Source organism: Artemia franciscana, chromosome 12 (assembly GCF_032884065.1).
Source record: "Artemia franciscana chromosome 12, ASM3288406v1, whole genome shotgun sequence".
Lineage (NCBI taxonomy): Eukaryota > Metazoa > Arthropoda > Branchiopoda > Anostraca > Artemiidae > Artemia > Artemia franciscana.
Window position 1 is genome coordinate 38854006 of NC_088874.1, and position 15979 is coordinate 38869984.

At 36.7% G+C, this 15979-nt stretch overlaps 1 protein-coding gene across 1 annotated transcript in view; it reads right to left on the bottom strand.

Moving 5' to 3' along the window:
• Positions 1-15979, bottom strand: part of LOC136034090 (inositol monophosphatase 1-like) — a 48560-nt gene that overhangs the window by 28916 nt on the left and 3665 nt on the right. The window lies entirely within an intron of this gene.

Sequence of the window (15979 nt, forward strand, 5' to 3'; positions counted from 1 at the left end):
ATGTGTGGCCTCTCCCATTCACTGGAAAACATGCCAAACCTGAACGTGGTTGCATTTTAAAGGATTCTGGGCTACAGTCACATGATTTGGGCCATACAACAATTTTTTTTAACTTTAATCTTTCTTCTAAATAATTAATCAAATAAACCAACAGGGTTTTAAGCAACATGATATTTACACCCAGTATTCCTGCCACTGTATGTTTGAGAAGTATAATAACTTAGGTGTTAAAATTGTGTTTTTAAGTTTCAAAACAATAATAAATAGTATATTTATTCTGAATGTAGCACTCTAGATGAAGTTATTTCAACTGGAGTTAGCAAATACACCAAAAAAAGGGTTCACTTGCTGTCATGAGCACAAAACAAGTTTGCAAAACATAAACATTTATTCTGAAAGAGAAAAGAAGCTATTGATTAATATTCGAATTATTTATATTGTTAGGTTTGACCAGTGCTTTCCGAAAAGGCTTTAGAGTGTAGCACATATATTCAGCTAATTTCAGCAAGGGTTGTATCAAAAATCACCTTCCAAAAAATTTGAGCCAAAAATTTTGTTGTGAAACAAAAAAGCTCTTCTTTTAGATCATCCTCTTTCCTCCTCTTTACTCAAACGGTTAGATTTTTATTTGGTACTTAAAGTCAAATAAGAGCAGTTGTTACACCTCTTAGCATCCATGTTGCATTCATATCTTCTATATATATAAAAATAAGTTGCTTGTTTGTGTGTGTCTGTTGACTGACGTCATGTTTGTGTGTCGACTGACGTCATTATAAGGATTGAGCTGTATGTCGTCATGAAGTTGTTTGTCGACTGACGTCATGTTTGTCGACTGACGAAATTACAGATCGGGACACCGGGACACAGGGAATATAAATGACGACCGGGACACTCAGAGAGAAATTACAGACTGGGACACAAATAACGACCGGGACACAGGGACACAACTACAACGGGGACGCCGGGGGGCACAGGGGGGATATATAAATGACGACCGGGACACAGGGAATGTCCAATTAGCAATCACCATCAACAAAGCTCAAAGGCAATCATTAGAATAATGAGGTATAGATCTGAATACGGATTGTTTTTCCCATGGACAATTATATGTTGCATGTTCAAGAGTCGATAAACCTGACAATCTATTTATATGCACAGACAATGGGACAGTGAAGAATATTGTATATTCGCAAGTTTTACGTAGTTAAAAACATATATATATATATATATATATATATATATATATATATATATATATATATATATATATATATATATATATATATATATATATATACTAGCTGTTGGGGTGGCGCTTCGCGCCACCCCAACACCTAGTTGGTGGGGCGCTTCGCGCCCCCCCAAGCCCCCCCGCGCGCGTAAGTCGTTACGCGCCATATTAGTTACGCGCCATTATAGTTGTGTCCCTGTGTCCCACCTGTGAATATAGGTAGATTTATATATGTGTGTTCAAACTACGTAAAAATTGCGAATATACAACATTCTTGGCTTTCCCATTGTCTGTCCATATACAAAGCCGTATGTACTAATAATGACGTCATATGCAAACGCTCTTTTTACAAACAAACAAACATGCATACACACAACTCGTTTTTATATAGATAGATAGATAGATAGATACAATACAAATTAACTACGTAAAACTTGTGAATATACAACAGTCTTCGCTGTCCCATTGTCTGTGCGTATAAATAGATTGTCAGGTTTACCGACCCTCAAAGATGCAACATACAATTGTACATTGGTAAAGCAATCTGTATTAAGATCTATACCGCATTTTTCTAGTGATTGCCCTTGAGCTTTGTTGATGGTGGTTGCAAATGCTAATCGAATTGGGAATTGCAATCTTTTAAATTGAAAAAGCAGATCCGTTGGAATCATGGGAATGCGAGGAATAAGAACAGCCTCACCCTCATAAGGCCCTGTCAAGATTGTGGCCTCTATTAGGTTTTCCATTGTTTTTTTTTTTACGGCAAGTCGCGTGCCATTGCAAAGCTTTGGTGGGTTGATATTTCTTAAAAGTATTATTGGTACGCCTATTTTTAGTTGTAGCACGTGTGGTGGAAACCCTGAAGGATCTATGGAATTTAAAAATTCAGATGGATAATTAACCGCTTCATTTGGTTCCGAAATACAAATTAACTGCGTAAAACTTGCGAATATACAACATTCTTCGCTGTCCAATTCTCGCTGCATATAAATAGATTGTCAGGTTTACCGACCCTCGAACATGCAACGTACAATTGTCCATGGGAAAAACAATCAGTATTAAGATCAATACCACATTTTTCTAATGATTGACCTTGAGCTTTGTTAATGGTGATTGCAAATGCTAATCGAATTGGGAATTGCAATCTTTTAAATTGAAAAGGCAGATCCGTTGGAATCATGGGAATGCGAGGAATAAGAACAGCCTCACCCTCAAAAGGCCCTGTCAGGATTGTGGCCTCTATTAGGTTTTCCATTGTTTTTTTCACGGCAAGTCGAGTGCCATTGCAAAGCTTTGGTGGGTTTATATTTCTGAAAAGTATTATTGGTACGCCTATTTTTAGTTGTAGCACGTGTGGTGGAAACCCTGAAAGATCTATGGAATTTAAAAATTCAGATGGATAATTAACCGCTTCATTTGGTTCCAAAACTGTGTCGACTGACTTGTAAAGAATTGCCTGGTCTTGAATCTTGGTCAAAACAATATTGTTGATTTCGTGGACGTCTATATTTTTGGGTGCGAGAATCGCTCTTTCACTTAGCCATTTATTATTTTTATAATTTTTTAGAATATTCGGAAATACTTTTTCAATCAATTCATTTTTGGACGTCACTAAATTACAGAAATCAGCAGGTAGTTGTATACGTGCTGAAATTGAGTCTACTGGGAGCTTTCCGTTTCCCATTGCCAGCAATTGATCTGAAAATGTTTGACCAGAGTCATCGTTTTGCAATCGGACACGCATATTTGTAGTTAATTTTAATGTTTTTACGTGTGCCCATAAATTAGAATTTTTCAGGCAAGCATTCATTTCGTCTGCAGGAGTTGATCTAGGTATTATAGGTAATGTTTGCCTGAAATCTCCCGCAAGCAATATTAAGGTGCTGCCAAAGGGTTTCGACTTCCCTCGCAAATCTTTCAAGCATTGATCCAGAGCCTCGAGCGATTTTTTGTGTGCCATTGTGCACTCATCCCAAATAATAAGTTTGCATTGCTGCAATACTTTACCCATCCCAGATGATTTGGAAATATTGCACGTGGGAGTTTCTGTAGAATGCAAGTTCAGAGGCAATTTCAAAGCGGAATGAGCAGTTCTTCCACCAGGCAGCAATGTTGCGGCTATTCCGGACGACGCAATTGCCAACGCTATATCATTTTTTGATCGAATTGATGCCAGAATCAGTTTTATCACAAACGTTTTACCAGTACCTCCTGGCGCATCCAAAAAGAAAATTTCTCCAACGTTGTTATCGACACAATGCATTATCGTATCATAAATGTCTTTTTGTTCCGACGTTAACTTGGAAATGTTATTTTGTACATACGACAATAGATCACTCGTACTGTAACTTTGTTCACGATCCAATTCTACACATGTCGAAACAGCAGCGATACGGTTAGGTGAAGGCATTCCCAAATCCTGAAGAGGTTTGTTTGCCATACTTACGCACAAATCTTCTATAACAACTAAAGTGTAGTTATAAATTTCTGATGTAAAATCAAAAGTCATATCTGACGTCTCTAACTGTTTTCGATGAAGTATATCTTCGGACATTTTTGACTTATATTTTTCCCATAACTCTGTAGGAGCTGATGGAGAGCAAGTTGTTAAAATGATGCCAAACAATGCACGAATTTGACTTGGGGTTGACGAATTTGACTTGGGGTTTCGCACGCGTCATTGATGCAGTTATCCCAGTGTTGGTCATTCTCCAATAAATTCAGAGCTTAGCATGCACTACGGTAAGTGTCATGTATAGTACCATTTACAGTCCTCAAATACTCAAAGGATGTCGGACCGGGTACATTCACCAAAAGCAGGCGTAGAAAGAAGCATTCATGTTGATTGGGGTGAACGGTGTAGAGTCTTCCTATCGTGGTATCTTTGAAGATGGTAGGTTGGCCGTCGACTGACTCACCCTGTTTTCGACGTTCAAATACTTTATTTTTAGTATTCCACGTGTAATACGAAGGCACTTCAGTAAACAGCAGTTTTTTTGCAAAAGAATCATTTTTGCAAAGCGAAAAAAAAGCTGTTAATGTTGTATCCGGTGGATTCAGGACTCTTTGCTGCACGTTGGTTTCCGTGAAATAAACACGTTGACCATTCTGTAAATGTACCGCTAAGTGAACAACAGCTGGACTACGTTCATGTATCGGAAATGAAAGAAATCGCCAAACAGCTTCATTACTGCTTATGTATCTTCCAGCCTGATATTCTACGATTTCATCGAAATCTTTGATTTTGGACTGCAAGCCAAAAACTGCCATGTCACTGCCTTTCTTGACGTATTTACATATGTATTTGATTGCCTTTACGGAGTTACAGTATTCAACGTTTATGTGTGCATTAAATGTTTTTGATAATAATGGGGAATATGGAACAACCCACTGGTTATCTACTTCGATGGTGGTACCGTTACGCTTCTTTATTATTGCTGTTTTACCGCCATCTTCAGTAGATCTTCTTCTATATTGTGGGTAACCATCATTGCCAGTAATTGTTTTGGGTACTAAAAGTCGAGGATATTGCTTTGTGCACCTTCCTTTGGCCATGCATGGTGAATTTTCGTTCAGTGCACCGCAAGGTCCATGTATCATATTTTTTACAATAATATCATGTAACCCCTTATCGACATTTTTATCAGGTATTTCAGCGGAAATCACATCATCAATTTCGTTTGAAGTAATTTTTTTATGTAGCCAGATTAGTATATGTGTGTGTGGCAAACCTCGTTTTTGCCATTCCACTGAGTACATCCAGCATCACACTGACCCAAACACTTCATGTTTTACAAGGTAGTTTATCAGTGATTTCAACTTTTGCCGGAAGACACGTGCCGTAATGTCATGCCTATGAACCGCCGATTGTCCTTGAAGTAAAAGCTGCAGTATCTCGTCCCAAGATTGATTACATGTAAATGTAATAAATAAATCTGGACGACCATAGAGACGAACATACGCAATAGCATCTTGAGCATATTCATGCATATGACGGGGACTGCCAGCATATGACGAAGGTAAAATTGTTAATCTTCCAACGTTTGTGGTATTACCGTCATTTATAACTGCATCTCGCAAATGAATGTATTGTTCAGAGCGGAGCTTGGTCTGATTCAGGCGGATATATAGCAAAGGTTCTGATTCAATTTTAGCATACATATCCACGACAAATTGGTGAAACAATTCACGGCATTTTAAAATATAATTTTCTTCATCCTGCCGAATCATTAGTCTATAGGAATAATAATGCATTGCACTGCATTTCTTATTCATTTCTTTGTTAGTGGCTGGATTCATCAATTTAATATTAAAGTGATAGCCGTCGGCTCCATCCCAAAAAATGATAGGATATTGTAGGGCATCGTAGCATCGATGAGTTTCAGCAATTCTTAACAACTGAGCGTTTCGCTTATGAAGAATAATATCTCGAGGTAAAAACTGATCACCGACCATAACGATTGCCACTTCGTCGATAGTCGGAGCATTGTATCTACGCACATGTTGGCCAGGAGGCGTTTTGTCAGCGGAAATAACAATTTTATGAGTATCAGTAGGCATCAAATCGATGGCTGTTTTGAACAGACGCACTAAATTATTATTTTCGTGGAAAAGATGTTGCAATTGGGAAACGATTGTCCTTTCAACGTTGGGAGAAATTTCGCAACGTGCATTCAATTCAGAATTTCTATCACTGATGAAGTACAATTGTAAAAATTTATGATTCTCGCCTGAGAATGGTAGAAGGGACCCTGCTTTATGATAAATTTGCCCTTTTACTTTGAAAGTAGACATAAATTGATCTGGATTTTCGATTTGGGCTCCAAACGACGTCATTTGGAAACATGAGTTGTATTGTCTGATTTTTGACAAAAAACGCTTAGATTCTGACGTAGTTCCAGTAAGGAAAGTCTTCAATGGCTCTGGTGGTGCAGCCAATAGAGGAAGTTTAACTTTTCCTGAGGCGCAACACATTCCCATTGTTTCACCATTGAATTTCAAGGCCTTGCAATAGGGACAAATTTTAGACATTGTCCCGATTTGAACACATCTACTCAAGCTATAATCATCGACTGGGTTGTACCTGAATGCCAGGCGATAACTTTCAGGTTGCTCTGATTCCTCGGCACGCTTTCTTTTCTTACTTTCTCTATCAGCAGCAAGCCTGATTTCTTGCTGTTCTTGTGATTCCTCGGCACGCTTTCTTTTCTTACTTTCTCTATCAGCAGCAAGCCTAATTTCTTGCTGTTCTTGTGATTCCTCGGCACGCTTTCTTTTCTTACTTTCTCTATCAGCAGCAAGCCTGATTTCTTGCTGTTCTTGTAATTCCTCGGCACGCCTTCTTTTTTTTTTCGGCATCGTCAAAGTGCCACGCTGCTCTTCTGCCTGTAGAAAATGTTGCTCTTCTGCCTGTAGAAAGGAAGAAATAGTAGAAATTTTAGTTCTATCTTATTTGATAAAGGGAAAGAAATAGGAGGTATGATTAATATCTACCTACCTGTGGTTCAGAGGGTGAATATTCAGTGGATTAAAAAACAAAAAAGAAAAAAAGCTAAAAAACTAAAAAAGCTGCAAAACTAAAAAAAAGAAAAACTAAAAAAGAAACCATATCTATATATATATATATAAAAATAAGTTGTATGTATGCACGTTTGTTTGTTTGTGGGTTTGCATATAACGTCATTATAAGTAAATAAGGATTTGTATATGACGTCATTACAAGATGACACTACAGACCGGGACACAAATGACGACCGGGACACAGGGAATATAAATGACGACCGGGACACTCAAAGAGAAATTCAGACTTGGACACCAGGACACAAATGACGACCGGGACATAGGGAATATAAATGACGACCGGGACACAGGGACACAACTACAACGGGGACGCCGTGGGGCACAGGGGGATATATAAATGACGAAGGGGACACATGAAATGTTCGATTAGCAATCACCATCAACAAAGCTCAAGGGCAATCATTAGAATAATGAGGTATAGATCTGAATACGGATGGTTTTTCCCATGGACAATTATATGTTGCATGTTCAAGAGTCGGTAAACCTGACAATCTATTTATATGCACAGACAATGGGACAGCGAAGAATGTTGTATATTCGCAAGTTTTACGTAGTTAAAAACATATATATATCTATGTATATTCACAGGTGGGACACAGGGACATAACTACAATGGCGCGTAACGACTTACACGCGCGGGGGAGGGCTTGGGGGGCGCGGAGCGCCACCCCAACAGCTAATTCTAAATATAATCCAACAGACGAAGGCTATTTCAAGTAATATGCCCAAAAAGCTCACTTTTTGACACATTAGCACCCTGCAGAAGCCCACTAATGGCCCTTGCCACAGTTAGTCTTCAACTATGCAATCCTACATATTAATTGCTATTAATTGAATAAACAGTCAACAATAGCTGTTCATTTTGTACCAACTGAATAGCATATTTGTTAATGGACAATTGCATCCATGTACATTAGTGTAGAATCTGAAACTGAGAGTAAATAAATAGCTCTTCAGCAATCCTAAACTAATTGGATATCTCAAAAGTATTGCTTGATAGTATTTTGATCAAAATAAAGGTATTTCAATTAAACGACAAAAACAAAAGTTTCCATTGGACTGCAATTTAGGCTATAAATCTAAGCTTCATTCACCTAGGTAAAGGTTATCTAGACTACTTTCCAAAATAGCCTAGCGAAAATTGCCGTGGCTAGAATTCTAGTCTTTATCCTATGAGTCTGCCATCGATTTGCTTAGTGTTATGCTAAAATCTACATATATAATGCTAAGTTCAGATGCATGGTATTTTGTTGCTATTTTCAACTTGAACATTTCTCAAGATGCCCTACAAGGACTTTTTCGTAACACACACACAAAAAAAAAGAAAATCTCATTTTTTTTATCCTTTCAGTAAAACTTTCAATAAATCATTTTTGTACACTAAAGGATGAGAATTTGAGAGAAACTTTCCAGGAACAGTTGAATACTAAACTTGGAAGTTTAAAATTTGACAATGTCGAAGACGGATAAAATAATTTTAGGAAAACAATTTGTGAAGTTGCTGATGGTGTCTAATATTAGTGAAAAAGCTTTATGATTAATAGAGAGGAGAAGGGGCTTGTACAAGAATTATCCGTGTGATAGATCGAAAACAAAAGAAATGCAAAGAAAAAAGGAGAAAGCATTAAAATATGAACTAAGGAGGTGAGGATGTGTTGACCAAATTTTCACTCTTAGGTTAATAATTGAGAAGTGCCTGAGTTATCGAACACCTCAGTTTTATAGATTGTGAGCAAGCGTTCGACTCTGTTGATAGATGAGCTTTAGCGAAGGTCTTATCCTTGTATGGTATACCAGACATACATTAAAGTGATTAATGTAGTAATAACTATGTACGATAATAACACCGCTGCATTCAAGGTAGGAAACGAGGTTAGCAGCTGGTTTCGCATTAAATCAGGAACTAAGCAGGCTTCGGTTGTATCTCCCTTTATATGGACCATTTTGATGGATTTTATCTTAAGGAGTAAAAGAAAGGCAATGGGAGGCCACAGAATCAAATGGGGAGGAAAAAATCCCCTGGACTTGGATTATGCTGACGATTTAAGCATCCTAGATGAATGTGTGAGCAAAATAAATGAACTTCTAGAGGTTTTGCGAGTTCGGGGTGCTAGCATAGTTATGAAATTAATGTTAAGAAGACTAAGTCGCCAAGGCTAGGAATAAATGAAGATGAAAAGGTGACGTTGGCTAACGAAAAGATTGATCAGGTGGGCAGCTTCATTTACACTTGGTAGTATTATTAGTAAAGAGGTGGGAGCAGTGAAGATGTTAAAGTAGAATAGCCAAGGCTCAAGGTGTTTTTTCACAGTTAAAAAAAAATTGGAAGAATAGGAAGATAAGTCTGCCAACTAAGATTAGAATATTGGAACCTACAGTGATGACAGTGGTCAAATATGGCTCTGAAGCACGGGTGCTCCGAAAAGCGGACGAGAATTCGCTATATGTTTTCTGGAGATATTGTCTATGGATTGTTCTGGGTACCCGCTTTTTAGGGCTATAATGAGAGAACGGTTGAGACGGCTAGGGCACGTTCTGTGGATGAAGGATGACAGAGTGACAAAGATTATTCTTTTGGGCGAACCGTTTAGGGCTAAACAGAAAGCAGGTCGTCCACGGTTGGGGTGGGAAGATGTCATAAAGAAAGATTTAAAGGAAATGAGAACTTCCTGTGAGGGGATAAAGAGGGAAATTTGAATAGATTGAGTTTGAGGAGGAGCGTGCGTAGCTGTATTTTCCTCAGGCGGCTTGGTGCTGCGGTGAGTTTTTAGTACCACTGGCTCTAGCTTTCATTTTTTTTTTTCTCAAAAACACCAATTGCTACCCTCAAAAATTCCGTTTTTAGCCCTAAAAAGATATTTTGATTTTTGATTTTTTTTTTTTTGCCTGATTTTTTCTTATTTTGGCAATTAGAACTAAGGTAAGAAGCTTGCAGGATAGATGATTTTGAAACATTAACCTAGCAATGGATTTTGGATCAAATTGTTGGTTTTGACGAATTTCTACTAGCAAAAATAAAGGAAAAAGTGTTATTTTCAAGGTTCCAAATTAAATTTGCTAAGGTTACAATTAGCAGCATATTTATGGATTTATGTTAAACAAAAAACATAGTCGGCCAAACGCCTGTTTTGTTACTAAAATATAGAGGCAAAAAAACATAGATGTTGCAGTACCACAGGCCTGATACATTACAAATGAAAATAGAGTTAACACCCCTGGTCCAACAGTTTGTGATAACGAAGTGTAAGTAAGGAGCAACATGGCTCAACAGTAAGCAAAACTCTAAAAAACGAAATTTTGATACCAATAGACATATCAAAAGAATTGACTCATAATATTGGTCCCAAATTTGTAAGTCTGTTCAATTTTAGGCTTACCCATCAAAGATTACGAGCCTGAAAAAATTTGTCTGATTTTCGAAAAAGGGGGAAAATCCCCCTAAAAATCACAGTCTTAATGAAAATCAAACCCTCAGATTCCGTGTATCAGAGAACCCTACTGTAGAAATTTCAAGCTCCTATCAGCAGAAATGTGAAATATTGTGTTTCTTTGCCAGAATAAATATCACAGATGTGTGTTTATTTTTTTTTTTTACGAGACCCAGTGGTCTCGTAAAATTACAATTATACGAGAATTACACTGGTCCTAGAATATTGGAAAAGGGCTCAAGCTCATTCAAACAGAAATTAAAATTCTCGTGCCCGTTTTAATTGACCAAAAAGATTGGAGGGAAACTAGTCCCCCTCCCACGCCCCATTTTACCCAAAATCGTCTGATCAAATTTTAAAATAACCATTTTGTTCAGCATAATCGAAAGGCCTAATAACTATGCCTTTAGAGATAACATACCCCCCTCCGAGCCCGTGGGGAAAGGTCTTTAAGTTATAAAATTAGCCCATTGTATACGAATGGGAAGTATGGAGGAGCATATACGTATATGTATATACGTATGGAGGAGCGAATTTTCTGCTGGGAAATTTCCACCGGAAAATTTTCCACGAGGAGGAAAGTTTCCAGGGGTGAAATTTTCAGGGGAAATCTTGCACTGGGGGAATTTTCCAGAATTCTTACACAAAATTCTTTTTCTATGTCTTTCTTTCTCTTTGCCGACTCAATTTTACACGTTGAGATTTTCGGGATAATTGTCCAGGGTAAATTTTTACCAATATTGAATTGTCTAGAGGATATTTCCATGGCATAGGGGGTATTTTTCCCGTGGAGGTACAGCCGGATTTCCAAGTATTATTTAAAAAACTATCAGAAATTAAATATAAAGTAACGAGTTTTTCAGCTGAAAGTAAGGAGCAGCATTAGAACTAAAAACGAACAGAAATTATTACGTATATGAGGGAGATCGCCCCCTCCTCAACGCCTCCCTCTTTACGCTGATGCTTGTCCTAATTCTTTAAGAACGACTCGTGAAACACAAGGGTTGTTTAATTAAAACAATAAGAAGATTTTTTTAAAGTACTAAAAAAAACTTTAGCGCGAAGAGCGAGGTGTTGAGGAGAGGGCAACTGCATTCAATATAATTATTTGAAGAGTATTATGGAATTATTTAGTTGAAAAATTGTTTTTAAAAAGATATTAACTTCCACAAATTGTTTTAAGAAGATATTAACTTCCACAATTTATACTACAAAACATCTGGTTGAAGCTGTTATTAACCATTTCAACCACTGTAATTTACACCATCTTATCTTTTGTCCACTAGGCTATATATGAACACAGTTTATAAAAAGCCCATCCAAACATGACGACTGTCTTGAAGATGTATTTAACTATACCTTTATGAGTTGCTTCTAATGAACCTAAAAAACAAGTTTTTTTTTCATCTGAAAGTAAGGAGCAACATTAAAACTTAAAACAAACAGCAACTATTCCGTATATCAGGGGGTTGCCCCCCTCTGCAATACCTTGCTCTTCATGCAAATGTTTTTTAGTACTTTTAAATTTTTAAAAAAGTTTCTTATTATAATTAAACAGCCCTTGTGTTTCAGAAGTTGTTCTTAAAGAACTGAGAGAGTCAAACTTTACCACAAAGAGCGAGGTATTGGGGAGGAGGGCAACCCCCTAATATATGGAGATATTTTTGTTCGTTTCAAGTTTTAATATTTCTCCTTACTTTCAATTTAAAAACTTGTTTTTATATATTTAATTCCTGACCATTTTTCAAATAATGCTCTCCCCCTCACTAAAAAATTCTCTCCACTCACAATAAACTGCTCCTTGAAATTTTCCTCCCATGTAAATACTCCCCCCTGGAAAATTCCGTCCTCGCCGAAGATTCCTCCTGCTAAACTTCTTGTGGAAGATTCCGCCTGAAAACTAAGCATACTTTCATTTGAAAATCACTTTAATTTCTAATCGTTTTTCAAATAATGTTTGAAATTCTCCCTTACATGGAAATTTCTCCCCAGAACCCCTCCTCTCCCATGGGAAGTTACTCCCATAGAAAACTCCCCCGTGGAGAATTTTTTCCCGCGGAAAATCTCCCACCACATGGAAAAACCCTCCAGATAATTCCCTTGGAACATCTGCCCATACAAGATTGAGTCAGGAAAGAGAAAGTGAGACAGAAAAAAAAAGAATTGCATTTATAGGAATTCTGTCAAACTCCCGCAACATAAAATTTCTCCTGGACAGTTCACCTTTGGAGACTTCCTTTCCCATGAAAAATTCTTCCTATGGAACCCTAGCTTCAGCACAAAGTCCCTCCAAAAAATGTCTGTGAAGCTAAAAAGTTATTTAAAAACTATCTTAAAACCAGGATGACTAAGTACCAGTGACGAACTTGAGAAAAATCCGCATAGAACATAAAATGGCTTCAAAGGTTTCATATGAAGACATTATAAAGACATTATAAAGACATTTGTTTTAATAAAAGCACATAAAGTTCAGTTTTTGTGTGTAGGATAAGATTTATCGTATATAATTTAAATTGTGTATCTACTGCATCATCAATAAAATGTTGTTATGTGGCATTTTAAGAGTATTTCTTGAACCTTGTTGTATATATTGGGATTTGCAAAAAAAAGGTATTAGTAATAGTAAAATAATTAAATAAATCCAGGACAGATAAATATATTTCTTAAGAAGTAAAATAACAATGACTTGATATCTATAAATATGTAAGTTGACTGTAAGACACCAAATGCCATTCTTGCCCCAAGTGCTGGGTATGTCTTGTATACTCTGTTCCTGGGAACAGGAGCATAGTCTATTCCCAGGTAGATAGGCTGAGGGTATCAAAATGAAACTTTCAGGGAATATTTAAGGGGATGTTAACTAAACCAAAGCACACTAAATGCATTGAGGCCGCCAAAAGGATGTATGAGTGATTTCTCAGTAACAGCTTAGAGTGGTAAGTTAAAAGTTTTATGGCATGTTGAGAATTGTAATGGTTGCTCAACTAACCAAAAGGCACTCTGTACATACTGTTGCTACTTTTACTAATTTTAGTACTAAGACTGCTGCTATTGAGGCTAAGGGTATGAAGATGAAACTTTCAGGGAATGTTGAATTAACCAAAAGGCACTATGTTCCTGGGAACAGGAACATAGTCTGGGTATACTCTAATCTGTTCCTGGGATGTAGCTATTACATTTTTAACAACCATCATGGACATATCATGTTTTGATTTAGATCAACATCCTCCTCAACATTTCCTGCAAGTTTCACTATAATACCTTTAGCTTCAGCAGTACTACCAGTAGCAATCATTGTAGTAGAAGTAGCAGTAAGAATATTAGTATGCACAAAGTGCATACTAATATATACTAATAACTATACTAATATACTAATAACTAATAACTATACTAATATACTAATAACTAATATACTAATAACATAGTACAACTAAATATACTAATAACTAGTGCAAAGTATGCCCTTGCCCAAGGCTTCCTGTATTTGGAAGCTTGATCCTCTACCATAGTAATAGAAGATTTGTCAGTGGGATTTTTACATTCATGAATAATTGATTTCATTACAACATTATTAACTTAACAGTTCCGGTCAATGCCATTGCTAATAACCTGGCTTGTCACTGGTTTGAATGCCCTTGACCTCTGTAAAGAATTTACACAGGGCAATATAGTATTTTCTTAATTTTTTATTTTCACTTGATTGACTTCAATATTCTTTGTTATATCACTGTTTTAAGTTGGAGATAGGGATTCAGAAATAACGGTCAAAATGTAGCTTAATAACTCTTCTAATCTGTCTTTTAATTTTAAAAGCCACAATACAGACTCTGGTTTAAGAACATCAAGATTTGCCTGGCAAGCAAAGTCTTTAACATGGGGATTTAAATACGTTAAATTTTCACTGGCAACATATGAGTAAGGTTCGGTCTGAGCTGATGCCTTTCTTTAGCAGGATCATAATTTTCCAATGGTGGTGTTAAGAGTATAGGATGGATCGACGGAAAAAAAATGGCCTGGTCCTCAGTCTGACAAGAGACTTCAAGAGCAAGGGACGTCACTTCATGTTGTAAATAGGGAGATGCTGGAGTCAACTTCTGTGAAGAGGGAAGCACTGGCGACTTAAGCTCTTTTAAGATATTAAGGATCCTAGGTCTTGAATTTGGAGAACGAGGGGTGCAAGGTGAAGACAAAACAGGTGAATTTAAAGGATATACCTAATTGATTGGCATTTTCTTAGAGACACAGTGAGGACAACACCAACTCTCACTCCAATTAGCTGTGTCAATTTTGGCACACTTTTCCACTCATATATAACACAAACAACTACACCCGACACATTTAGCAGTGTCTGAAAATACTCTCAGCCTTCATTTGGGACAAACTAGTCTTTGTCTAACCATTGTTTTTAAGAGGTTAATGGCCGGAAGAAAAACTTGGCTCAACAGTTAACAGCACAAGATCCTCACAGGTTCGATACTAGATGAAGACTGTTCCTTAGGGAAGGAACAGGCTATTTTTACTTTTTAAACACTTGGTACATCCCTCCTTCATCAGGTGGAAAAGTGTACATGTGGTCCCAGGATCGGGACAGTTGGGCTGCTATATGTTATGTAAATTATTGATTCAGAATCAGCACGTCATTAGACTCAGCAATGAAAGATGGCCAAACTTTCAGTTCTTTAACCAGTCCCAAAAAAAAAAAAGTACTTTGTCCAGCTCTCAAATCTGATATGTTTTCAGGGGCATAGCTACAGTATTTTTATTGGGGGGGAAGATGGGGTGATACTGAAGTAAGTGCTATTCAAGTGGTAATGAAGAAAAGTAACTAGTTAACAAACACGCTGCTTAGTGAATCTAAAAATATTATGCAATAAATTATAAACAATAAACACACATTAAATAATCATAAATATAAGTGCTGGTGCTCAGCTTTTACTAAAATTGTCAGCAATAAGCCGCTGCAGTTGTTACTAATAACAATAATAATTAGTATAGCTACTATTGCTGATTTATAGCTACAAATGGCAATTTTTCTCACTAGACAATTTTGTTTAGAAACAAATGTTTGAACTTTGAGTTACGACTGGCTGTTTTGAGCCCTTTAAGGGTTCAAAATGAAATTCCCTTGAGAAACAATTATTAAATTATGAAAAAATGTAAAAAAAGCATCAAGCAGTGAGTTCACTTTTATCCTAGCTAAATTATGGGTAAATATTTTGAACCCTTGAAAATGACCAAAACATTTCTAATTTTTGAGTATAAAAAAGGCTTAAAACATGGATTTCAAACTTAGACTACTATTTGAATATAAGTCCATTTTTTTAAGTTATGTAATCCACAAGCATTGATTTATCAGGATTAAGTCGGATGAAATATTCAAAACAATTTCTCCATTTTGAAAATTATCATGTCTTCAAAAATAACAAAACAACCAGCCATATTAGGCAGCTGAAGAGAAGGTTTGAGGAACAATTGGCAGAGGATGTTAGGGATAATTCTAAATATTTCTGGCATTATGACTCTCAAAAATGTCAAAGCAGATGCAATGTCCATGATATCCTGTACTAGTCAACTAGTTGCTGATTCTGAGCTGAAAGTTGAAATTTTCAACTAATTATTTGCATCTGTTTTTTCCTCCAATTCCAGTACTGTTTTTCCCCCACCTCCAATATATGATGTATCACATACTATGGAATCTATTTTGATTAATGATTCAATAGTTCTAAAGGGACTTATGTCA